The sequence below is a fragment of the Struthio camelus genome, chromosome 9 (assembly GCF_040807025.1).
Source record: "Struthio camelus isolate bStrCam1 chromosome 9, bStrCam1.hap1, whole genome shotgun sequence".
Classification (NCBI taxonomy): Eukaryota; Metazoa; Chordata; class Aves; order Struthioniformes; family Struthionidae; genus Struthio; species Struthio camelus.
In genome coordinates, this window is record NC_090950.1 from 28426986 (window position 1) to 28453555 (window position 26570).

Below are 26570 nucleotides of genomic sequence, written 5' to 3' on the forward strand. Positions count from 1 at the left end.
GCGGGCAGCAGGCCAGCACCCGGCCCGCCGTGGGCTGCTCCCAGGCCGCGCGGAGGGCCCGGGCTCCCGCGTGCCGTGACCGAGCCGTCGCTCAGGCCGCCTGCCCACCAGCCCCGCTGCGCGAGTCTCTGCCTGCCCCCAGGGCTGGGCTGGCGTCCGCGCGGCGGACAGGAGGTCTTCTCCACGCGTGGAGCGCTGCTTGAGCTTCTGCGCGCCCATGTCCGCGGCCTCCCTGTGTCCTAGCCTGCCGCGGCTTAGAGTTTAACCTTCAATCAGAGGGGAAAGTAGAGTTAAAAGCACTGCAGATGACACAAGAGAAAACTGCTAGGTGTCTGTTTACTTAGATCTTCCTAGGAAATATGCTTGCATGATTAAAATGACCAAATTACATCACTTTGTGTCCCTGCTTTCTGCAGACGTGCTCAGTGTTTTCCAAGAACCAGATACTCCTGCTTAGATAATTGAGTCAAGAACATTTTGGCTCATTTTTGGATGGTTGTTGTGTCCCCAGACCTCTGCATTCATGCCTCAGAAAGACACATGCTTTTGTCTGCTGAGAGGCATGCAAGCGGTGTCGACCCTCCTCCTACCAACGACCACGTTGCCCCAGCAGGATGCAAGCAAAGGGATGGATTTGCTAAATCTCATAGTCTTTTTCTTCTAGCCAACATTGCCATTGTGTTTTACTTACCAGTGTCCCAATGTTCATCCAGACTGTGGTTTTAGATATTGCGTGTCTAAAAGTTTTAACTGTCCGTTCTACAAGAAATACTACTACATAGGATCGAAATGCAGTAATTGCATAGCCTGGCTGTAAGAGGTGTGTTTGTGCATTCCCGTGATGAAAAACTCTTTCTTCCTTTTAAATATTGGGAGAAACAGGAACATAAATGTGTATCGTAGCTTTAGATTCTAATTGCTCTGGGCCTAGAAGGACTGACCAGTCGTGCTTTATTTGTTTGGGGATGAAAGTGGATTTGGGGGATATTTAGGAAGTTTTAAAAAGACAAACAGAGTTCAGGTGCTTACAGGCTTTAAATGGGCCTCCATGGACTCTTCCTCTTGGTTTCCATAAATGCGAACTCCTGAGATTTATCTTGGAAATAAAACAATGTGTCTAACAAAATAGTTTACCTTCTGCTTGATAAATATATAGACAGTAAAACACTGGTAAGCTGGTCATTTAAATTAGAGACAGGAAATGGAATTCCAGCATTTTGACACTGTAGTGAAAGAACCTTCTGAACCTAAAGCGTGGGAAAAAGTTGCTTTACTGCTCCATTTCTGTGGGCAAGATGCTTCTCACAAACATATTTAATCACAAGAAAAAAAACATAGGCATGCTAACACTAAATTAAAGAATGTATAAAAAATGTGTATATGCAGCGCTTAAACTCAATTAATTGTCTTGGCCAACCTAATTCAGTGATACACACTTCTTTTAGCTCATATTTCAATAGGAGTTTTATTGGACTTTTATAGCCCTGCTCAATTCAAACCAGAAAGTGCTGGGGCTTTCCCAGCCCTGACTCCTCTGGGTCCAATTCTATTTTTCTTCTTCAAGATCTCATTCTGCTCCCATTGTATTCTAGGACAAAACCTTCAGTAACGTCAGGAAATCGTCAGCCTTTATTCCCACTGAGGCTGGTGGGAAGCTGACCTGGATAAGAATTGCCAGGTTCTTCTGTTTTCCTAAACTAAACAATCCAGACTCCTTTCGTTCCCTCTCATAGATGGTCTATCAAAGTAACCCTGTTGTGAACCTGCTCCAGTCTTATTTTATTTGGTATGGGTGACTACATTGTAGCTAATGTCCCTGGGGTCTCAGCGATGCGTTGTGTAATAAGAGTGAACAATCTCTTTAGTTAATTCATCCTAATTCATTCCTTTTGCTCTTATCAAGGTGTGTCTCACTGATACCACATAGTCATCCATAATAACCGGTGCGTTGGGTTTCTGAATTCTAAAGGGTGAAGGCCAGGTTTGGGGTTTATAACAGATAACTTGCTGTTTGTACTATTAAATATCATCCCATTTCTACGATTTCAGCTTTGAAGGGCATCCAGTTCTTGTAAAATATTCTAATCCTCCCCTCTACCTACAGTGTCTCCTAAATCTATAATAAAACACATTTCATTTGCACACTCCTAATTTCTGTGCTAAGCTCACTAATGAGAATATTAAATAAGTGCAGTTGGAAATTGCCCCGTGTAAGAGTAATCTTCCTCCGACCCATATCACTTGTCTTTTCCTTTCAATATCTCATTCCTGACATTTCTAGACAAACTGGAAGATAGCTGAAAATGATGTGAGAGAAGACCTGAAATAAATGCAAGTAGTGTATGGTCTTCAGCATAGGTTTGCAGAGCCAAATGTGCAGTGTGCTTGAATAACCATATTGCAAAGCAGCAGACAGGGTACCTGAAGTAGCCACAGACCCTTGGAGCTTCTTCTGTTGCTAGAGCAGAATGCATGGATCGTGCTGCTGCTATGAATTACCATTACCATCGCTTCATTTTCAATGATCTCCAGCTTTCTGTGGACTAGGATGCTGAAACTTCCTCAGGGCTTGGTATCCTATTGGCCTTGTCTGAGGGAGAAAAGTCCCCAGCAGATCAGATTTACTTGCTGCACTTGCTAATGCTAATGAAGAAGAGACTACATCACTGGAAACGCAACATATATACTTTATTACTTTGCAAAATGAGTTTATACTTGAAAGTCACACAAAAACTGATCACCTGTAAGTGAGGAACACTTCTCCTTTTGTGCAGTGACCTTTGATTCACACGATATGCAAAATTTCATCTTAAATTTTGAAGTCTTTTGCTATAAGTGGAGGAATACAAAGATTTGATCATTCTCTGTGTTCAGTTGCTTTCTTTGCATAGTCTTTCTTTCCATGAATTTAAAATAGTTTGCTTCCAAAATGTAAAATCACACTGAATTCAAGTAAAGTGACAGCATGCACTGGTTCATTACATTATGTGTCACAGTAAATCAGTGGTCTCCCAGCTCCTTTTTGTTAGAGATGCCCTCTGCAATAGATTGGCAGATTGGCACTGCTGCTGTCTATCTCCCATGTCGCCTTGCTTCCTACTCATGTACAATTACACTCTACATACGAGCTACTTTTGCTACTTGCTCTGTTTTAGACCCCTCTGACACGAGAGAGAGAAGCTGCTCTGCTTTCAAGGCACTGAAGTGTCCTTGTTTCTCTTTAAAGCTTCCTTCTGACCTCTATCCTTTCCTCTACCAAGAGGAGGAAGAGAGAATATGCAGTTTTAGGTTAGCTTTGGGTTAGCAGTGCTGCTTGGGTTAGCAGTGTTCATATAATGCCTGCATTTCTCATCTGAAGACTGCTGAAAAGAATGAGCATGAGAGACAAAACAAATGGCTAGACCATTAAAATAGCTGCATGCTTTTAGCTCGCTCAGGTATAACGATTTATATGCTTTAAGTCTTTTTGAAGATCTTACCCTTAATTAAAGCTACTATACTTATTTGACTGTGAGATTTCATCTTTGCTATGGCTTCTTTCATGAAATTCATTTGTTTTGCAAAGTTGTTAAATTCATTTGGCCATATTCTTTGTCACTGTTGTTGTGCTCCTGTATGGATATCCTGCTATAGACTTGGTAAAGACAGAACTGTTCACAGCTAAGAACATTATCTCATGCGGCTGAAGTATCATGAGTTTCCTTATCGTACACTGTCATGCTGCATTGAAGGCTGAACATGGCTTTGTGTTTGAAGACTTCAGGATTAGAATTGACCGGGAGGGGGAAAAGGCTCAGGGGAGGTTTGTTTGATTCCTCCCATGATGAGGATCCAAAGCCTACAGCAATAGGCTTTTAGGTGTTGGGGTGATTTGATCCGATAAGAACCTCCCAGGATTTTAGAGGTCATGAGTTGCACGCGCTTGTGGATGATGATCTGTGGAGTAATATTTTTTGTCAACAGCAAAGTTAGAGGCTGTGTAATCCCACGGCTCTCGCCCCTCTCACAAAGCAGTGTATAAACACAGCACGTCAGCCCCGGTGTATGGTCAAAGCAGAGGCCAATGCACTTCACCCTGATTATGTGCTGGTCCTCACCGGTACAAAAGGACATGTCCATTGGGCTGCTGCTGTCCGCTGGGGCTGGGCTTCTCCACCTCGGCCCCTTGGGCTTCACTCAGGCACAGCTTCTCGTGGCCGCTTTGTTTATTTGTTCCGCGATTACATGTATGAGCTTCCAGAATTTATGAGTTCAAAGGTCAAGTGAAAGGTCACAGGTCATAGGTCAAGTGAGAGGCTAAAATTTGTGAAAGCGAGGAAATGACAGGACAGTGCCAAGTGAAAGGTCAAAAGTCAAGTGAAAGGTCCAGCGTGGATGAAAGTGAGCAGCTTGCATGCCGGGCAGACCACACACCAAACCGGGCCCATACCAATGTCCTCATCAGCCAAATGCAACTGCAGTTTCATTCCCTGGCATCAGAGCCCAGCATGGGAGACGAGCTGAGCAGGCGACGTTCAGAGCAAGCTCCAGAGCTGGCTGCGGTACAGTGCGAGGTTAATTGAGGTTGATTCGATCTTGGGCTCAGATAGGTATTGACTGTGACGGATTTTGAGCTTTTCTCACAAAATTTCCACCAGGTTGGGACAAGTCAGAGCCTGATCCTCTCCTCTTGCCACCACAAATACTTGTAGTTTTATTCCTTTCTATGAGTTAGTGTCAGTTTGTCCTTCCCATGTCTTCTACTTCTGCTGCTGTATTTGCATGCGAAATCATTGCTGTATACATGTGAACCAGTTCATCCAAAACAACTGTTCCACATTTATATCACATTTATAACACTTTTATATCAGAGAACAATTAATTTCCATTTGATTCTCATTTCAGTTTGCTTTCCTAACAGTGGCCTGAGTCAGCAAGGCACATGCTAACCTCAGGCTCCCGGTTTGTCCCTTAGGGATCTGTAATTGTATGTGCAAAGCTTTCCTGTCTGCTCTTCTAAAATGAAAACCAGAGAAAATTCAATGCTAGTCAAGACATCAGTTCATCTAGAATAGCTACTTTTAGACCTGCCACTGCTTTAAGATGGCTTCTGTCCTGTTTGTGTTTCAGCTCAAAGAGTCAAGCAATTTGTAGTATCCTCATGAGTCACTGCCTTTGAGCTGAGAGAAAGTACAGGGAAAAATGATGTCATCCTCACACCCCTCAAGTAATTCCTTACATCAGGAAGACTTCAAATAAAATAATGATGTCTAATTTTTAATGCAGTACATAAACCAATTGGTGGAACAAGGTGAGTATTGACACAGCTATCTGCACAGCTAAGGACATTACAAGAATTAGGCTCCATGTTATAAAATGAGAAGCCTTCTCTCCCTTCCTAAACAGCTTCCTTGTTCTCATGATAAGCCACGGTCCCCAATGGCACAACTCCTGGAAGTTGTCTTCCAATAAAAAAAATCTTGTTAGGGGTTGATATGCCACAGCTCCAGCATGAGAGGAAATCCTGCTGAAGAGATGAATCCTGTGCGTATCCTTGAAAATAGTAAGACTTGGATACTTTCACAGTGAGCCCTATAGCGGTGGGCCATCTTTGCAGCATGCCTTCTCCCTCACCCCTCTAGGCCTACGCTGTGGAGACTGTGACGCGAACTATCCCTATTGCGCAGCACTTTCATGGTGGAGTTCGGCGCCGATAACCATTTCTGTAACCTGTTTGTCCAGCTTTCCAGCACCCTGGGAAAATGTGAGGCCTGGAGTGAAACACTGTATGCTTCATGAGAGAGAGGTCGAGATCTTGATGCCAACCCCGGCCAGTCACAGTCTTCCTAGAAGCTTGACATTTATGCGGAGTAAAAGCAACAAGAGGTTAAAAATAACAGGTGGTCATAAATTGTTCTTGGATGTAAACCCAGATTCACAAAAGGATTTAGGTACTGCAACGCTGAGGTTTTCAGCATCTAATCATTAAGTGGCTAGCTCCAGCAACAGCTTTCCTGTAGCAAAATCTGCAGCCTTGAGTGAGGTGCCCCAGCTCCTCCTAGAGCGCGTGGGGCAAGTGCTCCGGGATGGGGTTTGCAAAGCCAGGATGCTACAGGCATCTCAGTTACCCAGCAGGAACCACTATGACGTGTATGACATCTTAAATCCTCCTCTTCTGTCTCCCAGTACAGAGTCATAGGATAAAATTGGTTTAAGCCCCTTAGATTATATTAATTTCATGTTGGTTCCATGTGGAACATAATCATCTGCTAGCTGGTATTCTCTTGCTTCAGATTACATGGAGTGCTATTTATTCTTAAGACTAGTTGTCTTGTTAGGAATTACAGTGAATCGCATCACTGTGTCATTTGCTGCACATTTGTCATCTGCCTTGCATGGTTCCTCACAGTATGGAGACGGTTTGTGAGTGACATGTTGATACTTGTTTAGACTAACTGTGGATATAAAATTCCTAAGCAAAATCCTGTCACATTCTCTACATGCTAGTAAATGAGTATCTGCTTACAACTGCTTTTCTTTGGAACAGAAAAGTTTAACATCTTGCAGGAGTGTTCGGTGTTCCCTGGGAAACTGGATTGACAAAGAAACCTCTGAAGTCATCTAAGGCCAAATTCTTTCCACAGAAATCTGTATGTATGGGACCTGCTGAACTTGCACGTGTATAGCTGAGGGCAGATTTTGACCCTAGGTAAGCAAACAGCTAAGACGAAAGAGTTGTTTACTTTTCCTAAGTTTTGCCTTTCCTAGGTATTAATATTACTCTCATAAATTTTGTTGATCTACACTTTCAAACGTTAAGACTCCAGGCCCCAGAGAATGAAATACAGCAATCTAATTGCAAACAACCAGAGTTGGGCTCCAAGAGACAGGAGTTTTTGAGAGACATGAACAATATTTAGAGAGCTGGTTAATATTAATTCCTTTGGGAACTATAAGTCTGGCCATTAATAGGCTTAGAGTGATAAAAACAGCAATATGGTGTGCACATACAGACGATATTGTCGAAGAGAGGCAATTAGTAGCACAGAAAGCATGAGCATATGCACATATGGTGAGCAGGTTGAAATGAGAAGTACTGCCAGCAACATGATAAAAGAGCTAATGGCAAAAGAAGAGTGAAACAGTAGCACAATTTGTTACTCACCTAACAGAGCTTAGAATTTTTCACCCAAACAACTTTATCTGCTGAAAAAAAGGGGGGGCTAGGAATAATATGTGATGAAGTTTATCAACCTTTCTGCAGTAACCGGATTCAGTGAGATATTTTCCTTCTCATTCTCTCTCTGGCTATTGCTAAGGTCCTAATTCAAGACATCAGATAAATGCATGTTGTCTACCTACCTGCATGTGTTTGACTGAGACTGGAGAATGGGATTATTTGCTAGAGGAACTCTTAGAAATTATGGTTGAAAACCATGACTGGAGTATCTCTGGAGTCCGCAGAAGTACTAGCAGCTTCATCCCAATATGAAGTACCCCCCTCCCGCCCCAGTCGAACTTGTCAAGTATTTTAAATTGGCCAAATATTACATTTCCTACTAACTCTTCTAATCTTGACACAAGATTATATGAGTCCTGACTTGCAGGCTCACAGACTCTAAGATCATGATTTCAGCATGGTTCAAGCAGCTAAGGAAAGACTGTGGCATGCTGCTTGGAGGCTGCGGGAACCCGGTTCTGATGTTACGGATAATTGACTGACTTATCTTCCGAGTGTGCTCAATACCTCCTATACTTTCATGTTTATCTCATTATGCTCTTTTAGTGTTAAAAATGAGGAGTTTACAGGGCAGCTAAAATACTCTCCATATTCTTGAAAAAAAAGTTATCGTAAACATAGCCCTGCCAGCCTTTGACCTGAATGAGAGCTTTTGCATTTTGGCTTTTGAAAGGTATACACCTGTCACGCTAAAATAGAGCAGATGGGTTATAATCTTATCTACTAACCTTAGATTTGTTGTCAGAAGGAAGTGAGCTAAGGGCAAGTGGTAAAAGTGATACCTTTTATCTGTGCTGCAGCTATGTTTTTTGCTCAATACACTGGCTAAAGAAATAGATGAATGGGAATATTTTGACTTCCCGCTGAACAATCACGTTCCCCATTCTTATCTTTAAGTTATTGAACAAATAGTAGGTATTATAGGAACAAAAGACCCTGAAAACAAGCTGGTCGGTTCAATGGTTTCTTGCAAGTGGAAAGGTTATTTTGGTTACTTTTCTCTTTCTCACCAATATCCTTTGGCCTGTTCTCTTCCCTACACAGATTGCTATTGAAAAATGCTGGCATTTGTCAAGTGTTTTGCCAAAACTGGCACCAAAGATAGTCCCATTCTCTTCTTTTGCACATACTTCCGAAGACAAACCTGTGCAACCTGCGGTCGCGCGGGTTAATAGTGACTTTTTGTTAGTATTGACCGCTGCTCCTTCCTATTTCAACTGCTGTCCTATTACTCTTTTTATTCTGCTAATTATTTAGAAGGTGTTACACAGATAGTAGCAATTGAATAACATGTATATGTTGTATATAATGTATATAATGTATATAATATAAAGAAGGCTAAGGAGCAGGAAGGTACTGTTGCTGCTTTTGGAATTGGCTGATTGTGCATATGGTATGTGAAAACTACTTGTGCTTTCACTAAAATTTTGCCTTCTTAAAAACTATGCATAGTTTCAGAGTTCCAGGTCTGATTATACGGTCAGCAAAGAAAAGAGTAATCACTCAAGCTTCAGTGAGCCTAATTGCTCCCTGTGGAGTGATAATTATTGTCCTTCACTGCGCTCAAGACACAAGCAGTGTCTGGTCTGTCACATAGTTTTACTCGCTTCCTGCCCTGTATTATGATATTAAATCCTCCAACCGGCAAACCATTTTGACTCTCTAGAATAAAAAAAGGGCAAAAAAAGATTCTGTTCACTGAAGCAGCACACTGAAATATTCACACAATAAAACAGCACCTTATATATCATTCGCTGAAAAAAAAAAAAAAAGCATCAGGAAAGTTTCCAAAATGAAAACTACTAAAAGCCATGTCAAATATGGGCATTTATCATCTGTATTTAGAAAACAGGAAATGATTTGGCACCTCGCGTCCTGAATGGAATGTGGAAGATGAATCTGTGACTGCGGAGCGTAATTATTTACAACTCCGAATATGAAAACCTGCAAACCACTACGGAAAGCAGGCCAGGAAATAGTGAAACTATCAAAATGATCTGAAAAGGGACAGAAGGTGCCAAAAGGTTGAGCGCTTCTTAAAAATTGATCTGTGCTTAAGGGCTCTGTAGATTTGTTAGAAAGAATTGGAATGCGTTTGGGAGTTTGGGGGAGCTGGAGGGAAGTACAAAACCCGTTTCCCAGATCAGCAATTGAGAAAGACTGGAGTAAGCCAGGATTTTTTTTGGAAATGTTAGATATCACACTGGCTTGTTTAGTTTCTAATTTCAGTAGTGTAATAATAGCGATAGTGCCCTATAAGCCAGGCACGCCTGCACACTGAAGAGGGTGCTGCTCATATCCCGAGAGTTTGCCTTCCTGTGCTTTGTAGGGCAAAGCTAAGGCCCACCAAAGTCAGCAGGAGTCTTTCAGAGGGATTTGGTTCCAGCTCCTTAGTTCTACGTAAATATATTTTAAAAACTCGTATTTCAGGAACCGTTCAATAATGGGGGAGCACAAGCCAAGGTTTTCATAAATTCCTTCTACTGCCTGTTTCCGTAAAATATTTCTCCTTCCAGTCTCCTACCAGCTTCACGTGTGGCATTTTATTCTGTCCTGCAACGTGTAGATTGCTTGGTGCCTTCAGGTTCTGCAGAATCAGCCCCTAAAACTGACTCCCGAGAAAATGTGTGTTGTGGTTTGCTCATAGTGTGCTTTGGAAAGAGAGCAAACAGTAAGCTTCAGGACTGGAGCTGGTGTATTACAAAAATATCCGTTATACTTCCCAAATATACTACGGCTGTGAAGCGATCTCGACACGGCACAATTGAAGAGGTGCCGCACCTCAGCGTGATGCAGAGGTGGCTGTTGATATGAACAGATGCTGGAGTAATCCTGGGGATTTTCATGCTTGAGGCACGGACTGAAAAAACTGTGAAATGATTTTCCGGGTAGGATTCACATTTGGGAAGAAGGCAAAGCTAACTGTTATGAAAAGCAGCCAAAAGTTTCCGAAGTGGATGCATAAAGTTAGGCTCCTAAACCTATATTTAGGCTCCTAAATAAATTTGGTCTGGCTTACAAAAATGCGAGCGCTAGGGGTCAACCTGTCCAGTTAACAGCTCTTCCCATTGCATTTTAATGAAAAAGCAAAACCGAGAAACTAAACAGTATCTTCGACAAAGAGCCATCTGTAAGAGAAAGACATATTCAGCAACGCAATGGCTATAGCTTCAAAATGAGCTTAGGAATTCACATATTCCAAGTAAATATTTATTGTCATTAAATAGTTGGCCCCAAAAGCAAGCATTGATATTCTGGCTCACCATGTGGAAACTGAGTTCATGCACATGTTGCCGGCCACAGGCCCCATCCCACATCATTAATTTGCGATAAGCATAAAGGGAGGAAGAGGCTGGGTGTACCGGGAGGCTGTGTGCTTGGTCCTGCAGCGAGAACGCAAGGATTATGTAATAACAGCAAAACAGAGTGGGTGTTGCTAAAAACAGGCACTTACCTCCAGCAGCAGTGAAATTTATAGTAACATCTCTCTTATTTTTCTGTCCTATGGAAAAGGAATGCTGCAATGAAGACAAGTATTATGTTTTTTTGCAAATGTCTGTTTTTACAGCATCCATCATAACACTTGAGTTAGTGCAACATCCTCCTCTGAAGGGCCATAGCAACGTGTGCTAAAACTTCAGTTATTTCCTCAACACTTTTTCCAGCATTATTCATATATTTATGAGATACTTTTAGTTCCACCATTATCTGATGTGCTTCACATATTGTGATGTCTTTAAAGTTGTGTTTGAATTTTTGCAGTTTCATCTGATTGCAAATGCACTGATTAGCACCTTTTTATGACTAGTTGGAAGAAATGATACATGCTGGCAAAATCACCGAGTGCAGAAAAAACACTTTAAAAAAAATACAGAGGAAAGCAATGTATTAAAACCAGCTTGAAGTTTTGGAGTTTCCTTGTAATTTTTAGGAATTGACTCAAAACTGATTAAAATTAGTAGGCTGGGCTTTGCAGAAGCAGAAACTGTTTCCCAGAACTGCTAAATTATCTTTGTTCTGAATTTAAGCAATTCATTACATCATCCAGAAAAAAAAAGGAAGCTATTTTGACAGAAAGCTATGTAGAATATGCATTTATTATTAAAGAGATTTTAAAGTATGGCATATATGGGCTAGAGTCTAAGGAAAATGCAAGTGAATGGTTTTTGTATTTCACCTTATATCAATACTAACGTGTTTAGGGGTTGCAACGTATCTTTTATAGGACTGTTAGGGCTGAACTCAAGTCCACTGATTCAGTAAGAATCAAGACCCATGCACATGAGCAGCACTCTATACACGCTGTCCAAAGCTCTTTGGTATTTTTAGTAGACTCAACTGGGTAAATGAGAGATACAATAGTAAATCTAACTTAGAGTGTTTCCTGAACTTTTTCTTCTTTTCTTTTTCTTTTTTTTTCTTTTTTTCCTTTTCCTTTTCCTTTTCCTTTTCCTTTTCCTATTCTGGTTGGTACCTTGGCCATGTGCTAATTTCTGTGGGTATCTGTTCTCAAACATTAGTAAGTCTTTTTGGTGTTTTAAAATCCATTTCCCATGAATTCCTCATCATAGCGAGTATTTTAAAAACTAATTTTTTGGGGACCAAAAATCATTATTGTTTACTCATACAAAACCTATTGAAGATTCCTTACATGACAGGCTGCTGGTATGAGAACAAGAGTTTTTTTCTGAGCTACCACAGTAGTATCTGCAAGATTGGTAATGATCTACCAGTGGTGTTTGTAGCTATCTGCTATTTGCAAAGGCTCTTGCCTTCCTCAGCCTAAATTATTAACACTTCCTACTGGCCAAAGAAAACCCTCTTCCAAACAGCTCTGGAGGCCTTATTCAGGCTCTTCTAACCTCTCTATTTTAGAGTGGGGAATCTTAAATGGTTTAATCCAACACAATAAAACCAGTGAAAGGGCTTCCACTCATTTCAGTGGGAACCGAGTCTGGCCCTAACCCAACACAATAATTATTTCCTAGTTTTTCCTAATTAGGGAGTTACAGATTGCCCCCCATGATCAATGCTTACTATGAAGAATGAGATCAGGCATGGAAAGTTGCAACCTAAGAGGATTTATTCTTTGCCATTGTGATTGGTAAGGGATAAAAGCTGGTGGAATACAAAACCCTTCGGAGTCTTAACTACAGTGTTGAACACTATAATTATTTAAAAAAATACATATCCTGACTCTGCTTAGAAGCCTGTTTGCTATAATTCACCCCTGTGTTAATAGCCTCCTAACATATATGAATGTATGCTAAAACGGGTTTTAAACTGCTAGATTTATGGCTTGGCAGACTGGTAAATGCACAATTATAGTTCATAATAGGTAGGTATCTGCTGTCCATTGATTTTTCTCCTGTTCTATTTCCTTCCAGAGTGATGTCATTAGACATTGCACGGATGACTAATAGTTCTCAGGAATGACATTCATGTGCCAGATGCCCCACGGTGGTATTCCCGCATGGGCTTCTGCACCCTCCACCATAAAATGGCAAAAACACCCTAAGCGTTTCTTCTAAAGAAAATCTTCAGTCATGCCAAATCTGTGGTGGATCTGCAGCATAGAGGCAATTCAGCTAGGAAAAAAGATGAAACCACAAAAGCTATTTAGGAACTTCGAATATCTTTCTAATCAGATTGCTGCGAGTGAATTTGGACATGTATCTATTCATTCTGTGGTAACGGAAGTAAAGTAACTATCCAGTGAGCTATCTAGTTTTCCCAGAATTGTTTGTACTGCTGACCTTTATATCTACTCATTTATCCTAATTGTTTTTAGCTGTTTGAGGAAGAATCTCAGATGAGAAAAGCAACTCAATATGTATCAGAGATCCTATCTGGTACAACTTTTGTTTTAATTTAAAGCAGACCAGCATAATTTTAAGTGCTGGTTACATACTACCAAAGGCAGGAATTTTGTTGTGGGATTTTTTTAATGAAATCACAGGCCCAACACAGAGGTTCCTGGACATGGGGAGTGTGATGGGGGAGGTGGGAGCTGTTTATACATTTCTTGCCCAAATGGATTTCTTGATGTTCTCCGGCTGGAGCAGCTTTTGATGTGGTACTTTCTCGTTGAACAGTGGGGAGCACCATTTTGGGATGGTGGCCAAACTGGCTCAGTCAGCTTTGCCTGAATCCAAGAGAGGAGAAACCCATTTCCAGGGTGTTTTAGCAGGAAGTATGGCCTGCGACATCCGTAACATTCCCTCTCCAAGTGGAATTTCCCAGATGAAATGAGAATATTGAGTTCCCTCAGTATCCTTTGTTTGCAATAGAAATTGCGCATCCCCCTTCTTCCAGGGGATGTATTAAATCTTAGAGAATCCTACAATAGTCATATCTTTCGTCCTCCTTCCATCAAATTCCAGTCTCTTGGAAGGAGCAGAGGGCTTGTGACATATACAAAGTGTTCGCTGATGGTTAATAGAAAAGAATCTGGGTTATCCAATAAACATGCCCCAAACTTTCAACTCAGATGGAGCTCAGATTCAAACAGCAGCTCCAACTGCTGCAAAGCCATTGTGGAGCGAAATAGCGAAGTGATATGCAAAAGCTCACACTAAGTATATCTCCTTGCTTTAGAATTCCTGCATTTACTGCTAATGCAAGAAATAGCCTTTGAACTCTAATCTGGTGTCTCCAGAGTACTTCATAACCAAAGGCACATCTTTCATCATAACAGGGTGACAGTGATCCAGTCTTGTAGAGCATTTGGTACAGTCCCAAAGCAAGATAATAAACAAGATAATATTGTAGGCTTTGCATTTCTGAGCATACCAGCCTTTTACAAAGGCATTTCATGGGTCCTCATTCACGACTTCCTTGTGACAAAAAGAAATATTAATATCCTTTTTTTACATACAAGGAAAAGGAAATACAGCATTTCTGTGAATTTCCCTCTGTTCATGCATTAAGTCACTGGCAAAAATATTCTTTCAGCTTTTACTGTGACCATTATTCAAATGTTTGCTCATAATCTGATGAGAAAAATACACTAGAAAGGTTATTCTGCTACTACCTGTTTTGGGAGACAAAGCAGAAGAACAACGACTCTCTTTATAGTTTGAGTGGGCGATTTTGGGAGACAAAACAGAAGAACAACAACTTTCTTTTTATCGTTTTACTGGGTGATGAGAAGACTTTCCTCCCTGAAATGGAGGGCGGGTAGCCACCACTGACTTGATCGATGCTGTAGAAGAGAGAGCAACACCAAACGACAAAAAGCACACCTCTACACTGCAACAAAGCACTCATCTGCAGGGAATCTGTTTAGAACATCGTTTTAGGCAGTTGGTGGTCACCAAGCATAGTCATGAAACGCAATCCTAGTCTTAACCACCTAGGATTTAGGAGAGCTAGGTATTTCTAATACTTAGTTGAATTCACCTTGAACGATCATAAAATATTATGATACAAGCCAGCTTTTATCTCCATAATAAATACATTTCCATCCTCACTTGTAAACTGCTTGTTTGCAACAGTTTCTCGGTTCAAGGAATAGACATCTCATTTTGTTCTTGGGTGGGGTTCGAGTCTTGGCTGGAGCATTTGGTTAACTGTGCCCTGGTTTTGCTGCTGCTCATCCACAGTAGGATGCCTGAGGACTTGTTCATCCACAGGGCAATGCTCTGCCTTAGCCCCCAGAGTGACCCTCCGCTTGAGATGTTTCCACCTGGGAAAAATATTGAGATTTAAAAGGATTCCAAGAGAGACCTCAAAATTACACTGAATTTTCATTGAGCTCCTCTGAACTTTGCAAATTCTAGGCTTTGGTTTTATGCAACACCATTAGTCAAAGAAAATATTTTTCTGGCGATTTTAAAGGGATGCATCCTTTCCGCTTTTATTAAAAAGATGTTAGGATCTTACTGTTTTGGTGGGCAAGGCTCTGTTCCTCCATAATAAGATTAATTTTTTAATGCAGTTTTTATGTGTCGTCAATGTGATTATGAAAACAATAATTGAATTTGAAAAAACATTTTTTTTTCAGCTTCAGCAGTGCTACTACATATAAGTGTAGATAAATGACCACAAGAAAATTTCACAAAATTAGTGTTTACACATAATCTGGCAATGAGCTATAATTTGATTGGTAAAAAAATCATTTGGTGTACCTCTGCCCCTATTCTGCCGGATAATGAAAATTTATATCTATGTTTCAGACATCTGGGGAGGATGTGACAGCTTTGGGGCTGAATGAAAGATTATGCCACAGTGACCCCTGTCAGCATTTCCTTGCGGACTGGTTACCCGAAACCCAATGGCAGTTAGACTTTTTCTCTTGTTCTCTTTTCTTTTTCTTTTTCTTTTTCTTTTTCTTTTTCTTTTTCTTTTTCTTTTTTTTTCTTTTTCTTTTTCTTTTTCTTTTTCTTTTTCTTTTTCTTTTTCTTTTTCTTTTTCTTTTTCTTTTTCTTTTTCTTTTTCTTTTTCTTTTTCTTTTTCTTTTTCTTTTTCTTTTCCAGAGTGACTCTGATTTTATTTTGGAAGGTTAATGACACTGTAAATCTAATAGGCTATTTTAGTGCCATCATGTGGGTATTAAAAGTCATGTGACTGGTCAGGATCCCATATGGAGTGTTTTGGCGTTGTCTCGTGCAGGAATGGCGGGCTGTTGTAAGGCTGTAAGAGCTGGGTATGTTTTCAATTACTTTCTAAGACAGAGCTGCTTTTAAATTAATTTAAAATCTTTGCCTATGCTTGTGTTTGCCACCTCTCTTAGGTTTTCCTGTAGTAAACTCTTGTGTATCAAATTCACCTTTGGTTCTCTCTAGAGATAATCTGTGCTGTTGAATTTATTTATGCATCAGAACTGCCTGAACAAATGTACCTTTGTGCTCACGGCACAGAAACGGAGCCGAGAAGGAGGGTTTTCCCAAAGCTAGTGTATTCCTCAGTCTGTCCCAGTCCCAAATTTTCCCATAACCTTTTGCTGTGCTTTTCTACACCCTTCTTAGTAACACCAGATCTGTATGGAGACTTCCCAAACGTGTGTACCTCCCCTTGGCTACTCCAGGAATACCATTTAAAAGGCTTGATGTTTGCCAGTTACTCTGGGAGAGACGTTTAAGGCCTTCTAGGATGTATGAGTGCTCTGAAGGCAAGAAGGAAATTAAGGAAATAGGTCTGAGAAAGCAAAAGGCTTAATGGTAGCTAGAGGGTGCCGAAAGCAGAAGGGACTCCATGGCGAGAGAAGGGGTTTGAAGACCCCGTCAGGACCCCAGCGAGTCGGGGAGATGGGACAGATACACTCAGACACGGGTTCGCTCTCACATGCGTGCTTCAGTTGCATAAAATATATCCAGATGTTTTCAAGAACGGAAGGGTTTTACTGAATGATTTGGGTGCCAAGGCTCACCTTCATAAATTCCGTTTCCCCCCTGCCAATGACAAGATATTGAGACTGTGGACATTTTAAGTGTAGTATATTCAAGTAGATAGACTCGGGCCTGTTCCAAACTGTAGGTTTTTCTTCCCAAATATACTGTTTTTTCATCACTTTGTCTGCCACAAAAGATTTCCACTGTGCCCCACCAAAATTTGTTTACTTTGGGAAGAGGATCTCCTAAATTGTAAGGATGATGTAGCGTTCAAAAATGCGAATGGTGTTGTAACATAGAGCACTCCCTCATGCGTTCTGCAGCCTGAGTGCTTAGAAGAGCAGTGACTGTATCGCTTCCCATAGATATTGCTCCGGGAAATGACTAATGCGCAGCAATGTCAAAGATGAGCCTGCAAGCACTTGCTCTCCTCCTCTTACTCCTTTACTTCTGCTCCTCCTTCTCCATTTTGCATTTGTTCTTTTAATTTTTTTTTTTTTACAGGGACATCTGGAAACTGGATCTTGGGCAGTGGTATGGTTTCTGAGGCCCTTTAAGCATTCCCACTATTCCTTTCTATTTCTTTGCTCTCTGCTGTTTCATATTTACTTGGTTTCATCCCTTCTTGTCCTTTGCCCCTTTACACGTTCCCTTCTCTTGGTGACTCATAACCTGTCTCTGAAGTGTACGAAGAGCAATTCCCCGCAGCCCAGCAGTGTTTCTGGCCATCCAAGGAGCAGCCCAGGCTCAGCTGTGCCTGGGCTCCTGGAAAGAGCAGCACCCACCAGTGTTACTGAACTCACGTCAGGTGCACAACAAATGCATGTCAGCCCCAAGGGAAGGCTCACCTCAGAGCCATTGCTCAAAAACGCCTGAACCGGGCACCCCTGCCCCACCTTTCCCCAGAAGATGTGCAAATTTCCATGGCTATTTAGCAAGCACAGTGTCTGCAAGAGATGACTCCAAAGATGGGCCTTAAGTTTTAATCTTCTTTTGGACGCCTGCATCCTTCTGGGTAAAGAGTCTAAAGGGAGATTAAAAACTCAGCCTCCCTCCACCAGGTGAGTGCTGAGGGCTGCTGAGAGGAGTCGTGGCCTTGCGGGCTGGTGGGCAATTCATCCACCGGGGAACTCGGAACAGACTTCCTACCAATCCTGCAGTTAAGATACCTTCTGCAAGGCTGGCTCTGTTTTCAATGAACAGCAAAGGTGCTTGTCCTGCGGCATCAAAGGTCCCCAGGGTGCTCCCAGGGGGCCTGATTTCCTTTCCTCTGCAGGGTCACCCAGTGTGGACACAGCCAAACAGCACTTAAGCAAGATGCAGCCACTCCAAAATAAGCGACCTGCTGGTCTCTTGGTTGTTGTGGAAGAAAAGATGACAGTTCCTTCTGCAGCAGCCTTCCTGGCAGCTGCGTTTCAGCACCGCGCTAGTGATCCCCTGTCCCTCCGTCTCTTCTGTCCGCTCCCTCTCAGCACTCCTGGGCAGCTCCTGGTTTCTACTGTTCAGGTTTGCTCCTCATTATCTGCCTCCTGGCTACTGCTCCTACCTCTGAAAGGTTCAAGAGCTGTAGCACATCCACTGGAAAATGAACATCCCAGAGAGAGGTCCAAATCACAGTGCCCTGTTGCTTCAATCCTACCTCCAAAGTTTTCACTGCATGGTTAGAAGGGGTTATAGACTGCATGGCTTTGGAGAGTCTGTGGTGCAAATACTGCCAGCACTCAACTCTATTTATCTTTCGTAGTGTGCGACACTTAAATGTCGACGCATGAGTTTGGTCCCAGCTTCACTGCAGTCAATCAGAATTTTGATAATATTTATGTTAGAAATCCTTGAAACATTTCTTATGTCTGATACTAGGTGTCTGTACTTCTCTAGTAATGACAGCAATGGTACCCTCTTCTCTTAGGCATCCTGAAATCCTTTCAGTGGACACAAGTTTTCAAAAAACGTACAAGGACTGCAGCAACAATAATCACTACCTTCCCACAGATCACATCTGTGACTTGAAAGTTAGCGTTATCTGTCAAAGCCAGGCATATTTGAGTGATCATTTGCTGTTTTCTTTTTAAACTTTTATTTCTGCAACCTCTTTCAGACTGAATATCTGTCACTTTCATATTCACAGCCTCTGGTACCAAATTTCATCTTAGCATGACTTAAAATATTCACACTATCAGGTCCATGAGCACTACAGCCACAGTTTTGGGGGAAAAAAAAATCCGAGTTATAAACCATAGAAAAATAGGGTTTGTAATGAAAATGCTGACAGCCCTTTAACTATCGCTGGGCGCTGCTATAAACAAGCGTTATGTTTCTGTGCATGAGAGCAGATCTATGCAGCAGTGGGCTTTACCAACTTCAGGGACCAGCGGAGCACGCTTACAGAACTTATTTATTTATCTTTCATAAAAAGATACCTAATTATACTGCGTCATTAATATATTGTTAATTACCTAGTACTCAACTAACACGGTAACTGGCATGCTCTATGCCTGGGTAGGTAAGTTACACGTGTAAAGCTATGGTAATGATGTAGTCGTTCTCTTAAACTGCAGAACAACTAATTGTTTCATTAGCAGGGATCTATTCCTCACTTCGGTTTTAAATCAGCTCTGGAGCTGAATTTTGCACTGGGTACCTGGTATATTAGGCTGTATGTAACGGTTTTAACAATTACTGTAAAATTAAATCCGTCTTTTTAAACAGCTCCCATTGTTAATTTTATGATTGGGAAGGGAGTCCCTGTTCCTTTGCTAAGTGTTCGAGCCTAAGAAATACTAGTGTGCTCTGAAGTTGCTTGAAGTCAGCCCCTGCCAAGGTCAGGTCCACTAACACCATAAATATTTTTTAGCTATTAAGGAAATCAGTCCATTCACAGACAGGCTTCCCTCCTCCTCACATGGGGCTGACGCTTAGGTGTAAGCTGACAACGTGAAATTTCCCCAATCCTGAGGCTGTTTCCACAGCTGGGAATCCGCAAGATGTGCCGACACATTTCCACTGCAGTTGACACCATCTTCTCGCTGGATATTTTGGGAGAAGGGCTCATGGGGGACGGCCCGCGCTGTGTCTGGGTTAGAGAAGCACCACCAGCTTGCGTAGCGGCAATGCTGCGCAGAGGGCATACTGTGTCTGGAGGCTGCTTGGAAAACAAAACAATTTATAAATAGTAAACATCAGGTCGCTGCCATCTTGCGTTGTCAAAACTGGCGGGAAGAGTAGTAATTTTAGAGCTTTGGCAATCACACACGGGAAAAGCTAGTATTAAACAAGGCAAGGTGTAAGGGGCAACTGTGAGCGCGCTTGCTTGGGGTCTCCAGGACTCCGGGCTGCTGCTGTGATCTGTATTTACATGCACGTTGCAGCAAATGCCCAGTAATAACACTGGTTTTTTTGGTTTTAGCTCTTTAGGTTTTCTGTTATGAGAAAGTATGAAGCATAAATCACATCAAGCTACTTTTGGCCTTAAGCCTTCAGGATGCATTTGTTTGAAATCAAGAGCCAAATTCCCTGGATCAGAGTAAACTGTTAGGTGCCAACTGGGGCGAAATGCCAGCCTTTGAACTAATGCACATTATGTCTGATGTGATCCATATGCAAGACTTGCGTATTTCTCCAAAGTGGTTTCTTTTAATTGATTTAGCAAATTAACAATATTAGGCCTTCTGTAGGATAGAAAGTACATTACTCACGGTGCCCTTATGTTACCCTGAAAGCAAATCTATTGTTCTTTTGTAATGAAATGGTATCACAAGGAAAAAAAAGGTAGCAGGAGCAGGTAAAAGGAATCACATTCAGCTGTCAAGCATGTTTAATGAGGAATTTTAATTATGAGGCTGGAAATCAATGAGCATAACTTTAGCAATGAGGTCTTAAAGGGAAACTAAATTGCTTTCTATCTTACAAAGTTTACTGAAGTAGCTTGAGTGGCTGCCAACCATCATTGTTCTGAGAAAAGGAACTTGAGGAAATTGCAAGTCACACTGAAGCATTTATTGTAGGAATATTTAACAACAAAAAAGGAGGATTTCCATGGATTCATGTTTAATGGGTTCTTCCTAACTGATTCATCTCTGACTTACGGTTTGCAGCCACCTTTGGTTTCACACACCATATGAGGCCTGTTCTTAGGACAGCACAGATGAAAGGCAAGTGGTTTCACTGTGAATAGATAGCTTATGATTCGTAAGTGATAAACATTAGCTTGTTTGTTCTTTATTCTTCGAAAACGTATGCTGTGAATAACAGCATAGTAAGAATATTAAATGCAGTGAAAAAGTAAACCTCTGCAAACAGAGCTGTTGCAAATAAATGATCTTCAGGTCTCTGTAATGTGGGGCTGAGTTTCATGGCCACTGGCTGTAGTGTGTATTCAGGATGCTATTGTGATATTGTGTTGGTGCTGCTAGTGAAATTCTAACTTTTTTAGATTTGTAACTCCACCGTAACGTTCAAATTAACCTATAGCACACCATGTAAGGCCAAATCCAGTCGCTACTAAAAAATGGTCTCCAAGATAAATCTCAGCAGAATCTGTAAGGCTTGGCTCGGCTCTTCCAGTACAAAAATAAGTTCTACTTTTTCTACAGCTCTTGCTGGAGAAATTATAAGCCAGAGTTAAGCTGAAATTCTTTGAAGTAAATACAAATATGCCCACCGCAAGTGGTAGCTTTGGAAAGCAGGGCGTTCACATCTCGGTGTCAGGCAGATCTTGGTGTCTCATAAAGCTATGAAAGGTGTAGTTTCTTAGCCCTAACCGTGTCATTGCTTCTGTTGTTGGTTGTTGTTGCTGTTATTTGGGGGTGCCGCTGACTGCAGTGCTCACTGCTGGTATGTAAATCAGGGCACACCTCTGACTCCCTCGTTGTCCTTCGGAGCCTTGCCACCACCCAGCTGCCCCGCGTTTCGGTGCCTGTGCTCAGGGATTAATGGTCTGAATTAGCATTTGGATATTGCAGCAAAGGGTGTTCTACAAACCCTTAATGCAGGTAGGGTAGAAATAGTTTTGAAACCAATCTAGTTGCCATTCCATAGGAAATCTAAGTCATAGATCACAGTTATTGGTATTTTAAAAGTGGCAGTGCCTGTTAAAGGCTGGCTATTCCCTAGAATATAGAGGTATTTGGGGCTATACTCGAGACACATTGGCAGTGGTGTGGAGGCTCAGGCTCACCTGCCAACGCTCTGCCTAGCTTAACTGCTATCAGTCTCTCACTTTCATGAGTCTAAAATTCATGCAGCCCCAAAAGAAAGATAAATAAGAACAAGTCAGTTTTCACCCTCCAGACACAGACCAAGGAAATTATTTCAAATAAAATATATCATCTGAAGCAGGGGCAGATGAAATAGTTTTCTACTGAAGTTGTTCTCCCAGTTGACAGAGCAAATTACTGAATTTTCTCCACTGGATGTATTAAGTATCTTTTCTAAAGCCATAATTACTTTCAACTCTCCAGCAAAGATATCTAATTCTGTGTTTGTGATAAGGTGATTAGTGATGCCTGAAAATCTTTAAAGTGAAAGAAAGAGGTAGCTTGTGATCCTGCTGCTATTAAATACTCTGAATCAGATCCTCACCTGATACTTCATTGATTTAATAATGATCTTCATGGTCTCAGTGGAGCTATAGTTGCTCATACAGGATGAGGCTTCATCTGTGTAGCACGACTCCCCCTGTGCTCAGTGGGAGCACGGCCTGGCCCACCGTTTGTTTCTTACCACTGCCCACTTAAACCTGGTCCAGCTTTATTTTTTAAAAAAGTAAATTTAAAAAAGCCCTGTGTAGATTCTACTCCAGGATCATTCTAACCTGTTTTAAATGATGTCAGGAAAAATCCCTCTCTCTGTGCTCTACCAACTCTACAGGAAGCGGCAAAGCTGTAATTAATGAAAGAGCATAGAAGCATTAAAATAGTGTTGGAAAAACTGAAGAGGTTCCCTAAAAGCAAATATGTTAAACAGAAACTATTGGTGGTGATAAGGCCTCTCATGCCCTTATCACTAAAATCCTGATTTGCATTTGCATTTTTTGCATAATTGCTCCCATCTGAAACACGTTATGCCTTTGCCGCTCACGATGGGAACCTGGCGCAGCGAGTTCAGCCTCGGCTTGCAGGCACGGCCTCGGCGGGAGAGGGCAGAGCTGAACGCCGAGCCCGGAGCCGCTGCAGGGCGCTCATTCGCCTGGGGCAGCTGCTCGGGGTGTCGTCTGCATGAACGTGGCACAGCTGGGATCACTTACACTGCTCCCCAGCGCTCACTGCAACACCGACCGCAGAAGCGTATTTTGGTCTGTGCCCTGGGGGTGCCAAAGGGGCCGTTCCCTTTGATGGCTGCAGAAGCCGGGACTGCCCAGCAGCTCCCTCTTGGGCCTTAGCTCACTTCCAACGCACTTCTCGAGGGAACGCCGGTGAGCGCGTTTTCCAAACAAACTGGTGTTTTTATCCTTGGTGCCCTTAGCATGGGAATAGCGTTGTGAAGGGTCCTTGGTGCAATGCGCAATTCAAAGAACTGAAGGATTCGGAGGAAGTTCAGAGCGTTCTTCGGTCCTTTTTTATGTGAAGGCAATTCAGGGTCGTGTGTTTATGTTACACATATTTGGCCTTCTCTGTCTTTTGTGAGAACTGCTCATGGTGACAGTCAGGGTATTTTTGATAGAATTGAGGTAGAGATGAAGCGGTCTATATTCTGTGTGAAATATCACTCACAGTATCTATAAATTCTCTTCCTCATCTCCTTTGAGTGTTGTGTGCTTAATGAAGCCTTCAGTTGTCCAGGGCTTTTTCTCTTACGATGCTCCAAGAGGCCACACGAGATCGAGTGGGGATTGCAAGGCGCAGAAAATTTTACCACAGTCAAAAGTAAAGAAAATCCTGCTCTCACTTCTCTCATGCCCTTACACGTCGAAGGCAAGTGTGCTTTCTCATCAATGAGGCATTTGATACTCCTGTATTTATAGTGAATACAGAAGTTCATGAAAACATATAGCTTCAAACAAAACATTATCCCCCGGAAAAGGTGGGGATAGACCGCCTTGAAGCGTGTGCCTTTACCTTGTCGTATCGAACAGCCAAACCCTAGACGTGTACAGAACGTACATCCATACAAGATCCCAACATCTTCATGGGGGACCAAATGAGAAAAGGAAATAAAGCTCCAGATGAGGGTATAATAGTGGAAATGTTTTGTAAGAATGTGTTTAATTGCTGAAAGACTATTTGTTGCTAACTATTCACATGCTGAATGCATGCACAAGCCTGGAAAAAGCTCCTTTTAATGTCAGCTATGAGGTCTGTTATTGCATTTTGACGGTACGCTTCCTTCCTTCTGCGCAGTAGGTAGTGGGGGGCTGCTGTCAAAATGAGTTGGTCTTTGTGGTGCAGGTCCACAGCAAAATGCTACTCGGTCTTCAGTCTAAGGCCTGATTATTCTGAGGGTTTTGTAACTTTGTTATGTTTTCCCAGTCTTTCTGAATCTTCCTGTTGCTTGTCTTCCCACAGAAGTATGTATTTTATATGCACAGATCTTTATTTTCGATAATCACGTGTTGACTGTTCTTTCATATCCATTCTGCTGTTCTTGGCAATTTTGCTGAAATCTACAAAATTCATTTCAGCCCATTCCATGGACCAAAATCCTCATAAATTTTTCAGAGAATTTCTAATGCTATTGGAGTGCTAATATATGAGATGATCCCAGTGTTGTGTCAGAGCAAAACCTTTTGAGCAGGGGATGGATGTACAGTACAGCATGGTGTATAAATCATTTTCAAATTAGTATTCTGTACATCTGGAGAAGAGTACATTTGTGTGCCTGCATAAATTGCCTGTGAACACATTTCAAAAACCTACGCTTAATCTTAGCAATGAACATTTCAAAAAGTAAATTAATATCTTCAAGGGGAAGAAATACAGTATATTAAGCAGAAGCCCACTGGAAACTGCATAGTTAAGAATCTGTCAGCATTTCCATTATAAGTCCTGTTTTTTGAGGGGTTTATAACTCAGTTATAAAATTTCACATTAGGCTAAAGGTTGGCATGTATCGTCTCAGTTTGGCAGGGTGACATTTTATTAGCTCTGAAGGAGATTTGGATCCCACGTCAACGAGATATTCTTTCAAACCACAGAAATGAAGCTGAAATAACTTAGGGTATGACTTAGCTTGGGAAAGGTAAGAAGCACCTAAGTGAAGGCTGAAGTGACGTTTTGGCGTGCGGAGGGTTCCCGCGCCAGATGTGCCACCTTACGTGGGCACGCTGCGGGGAGGTAGGCATTGCGTGGGAGCCTTAATGCTGAATTTCCTTGCGTTTGGCACTTCTCCTTAATGTGGCTTTAATTCACATCCTTATGGTTACATGTATATTATACCGAGGTTACAGGTCTAGCTGGAGGTTTATAAATTAGGCTAATTACCATTACAATAGTGCTTTGTCTGTGAGTGTGTGTGTCTTTGTGGGTGTGTGTGTGTGTACTTAGAAAAGAGTACTCCTTGGAAGCAGAAATAGGATTAAAGTGTCTGTAGGAATGGTAAATTTATTGTGTAAATAGCTTTATGATATGTTGCATGTTTGGATTAATGCAATATATATCCATTTTAAACATTGATCTTTAAGCAAGTAATATAATAAATCTGAAGAGTCTTTCAAAAACTGTTTACACTGGGTGTACTATAGATTAAAAGAGACAGTTGCCTTTATAAATTTACTTGTAGGGTATATGGGTGCATATAAATACTTCTGCTTCCAATTATACCAAACAATGAAGATAAACTATTGTGAGTTGCCTGGACAATTGTACCCAGCCGGGCTGAGTCACGAGAATAGCTCGTGCTGGTCGGGGCTGATGAGCACGCGGTGGGGGGGAGGCTATTGTTTAGGTCAGGAAATGTGTAAATAGGCACCTAGAATAAAAATTCTGTAAGTGTACCTAAACGAAGATATAGTTCCTTCCCAGCTGTAACCCTTCGGAAAGGGGGAACTGTGTCAACTATTCCAAACACGGAAACACAATAGTTTGTTTTGTGTCACTGGCAGTTTGTCTACAGCAATGTTTAAGGGCTTGCAGTAACACATTTGTGAAAACGTGTCCATAGACGTGGCTTGGCGTTGGGCTGCTTTTGGTCGTCCGTATCTCCTCTGGAGCTGCCCCGTAGGCTGCTGCTGATGCCGGCTTTTATGCTCAGTACTACTAATGTGCTTAGAAGGGATACTGCCTCATCACTGTGACCCATTAAAAATGGATTTACACCAAACAGTGTGGTTTCAAACGTGGGATTAACGCATGTCAAAGTTCATAGGCATGGAAATGCACTTAAGGAGATAAATAGTCTTAGTTTCAGAGGCAGCCTCGAAAAAAATCCTATGGCTGCGGAAAACCTTTTGAACAACCTGAATGTTGCAGCCTCACCTGCAGAAGGAGGCAGAGCTCACGGCCCCGTGCCGGCCGTCCCACGCAGGAGCAGCGAGTTCCTGCCCTCCCGGCGGGCTGGGGACGAGCGGCCGGCGAGCCTGGGACTGCCTCGATTTACCCACTGGCCACCCCGGCCTGGGGAGCAGCACTGCGTGGTCGTCCCACAGCCCGGCGTTCCCGTGCCCGTGGCTGGTGTTGCAGGTCCGGAGGGGCAAGCCACGTTTCGGCTGGATGGGGTCACAGCCTCCGCCCCGTTCTTAGACCTGGCTCTCCTCCGAAAAGATGAAATGCTTTTGGAAACTGAGGTTTTGTCACTTAATTCGCTGTCTCTAGTCCCCGAGTTATTTGGAGTAACGCGTTCAGAGCAACGTAGCTGGGGCTACTACTTGGTTTTTCAGCTGATGGTCTGTGGTGGCATCTTAGCATGCCCAGGACAAGCCAAGCTCCAAACAAACCACCACCAAAACACCCCTCCACTTTAAAAAATGACCCCTTCTCAGACATAGCATTTTTGTTAGCGAGGAACTTCTCTGAGCCCTTTATAGGCGAAAAAATGCTTACATTTTCCCACAGCTCAGGGCAAAGCATGGTCGGGCTCAGCTCCCC

At 42.2% G+C, this 26570-nt stretch overlaps 1 protein-coding gene across 7 annotated transcripts in view; it reads left to right on the plus strand.

Annotated features, from left to right (window-relative positions):
* MECOM (MDS1 and EVI1 complex locus) overlaps positions 1 to 26570 on the plus strand; it is a 377863-nt gene that overhangs the window by 259979 nt on the left and 91314 nt on the right. The gene's annotated exons all lie outside the window — the stretch shown is intronic.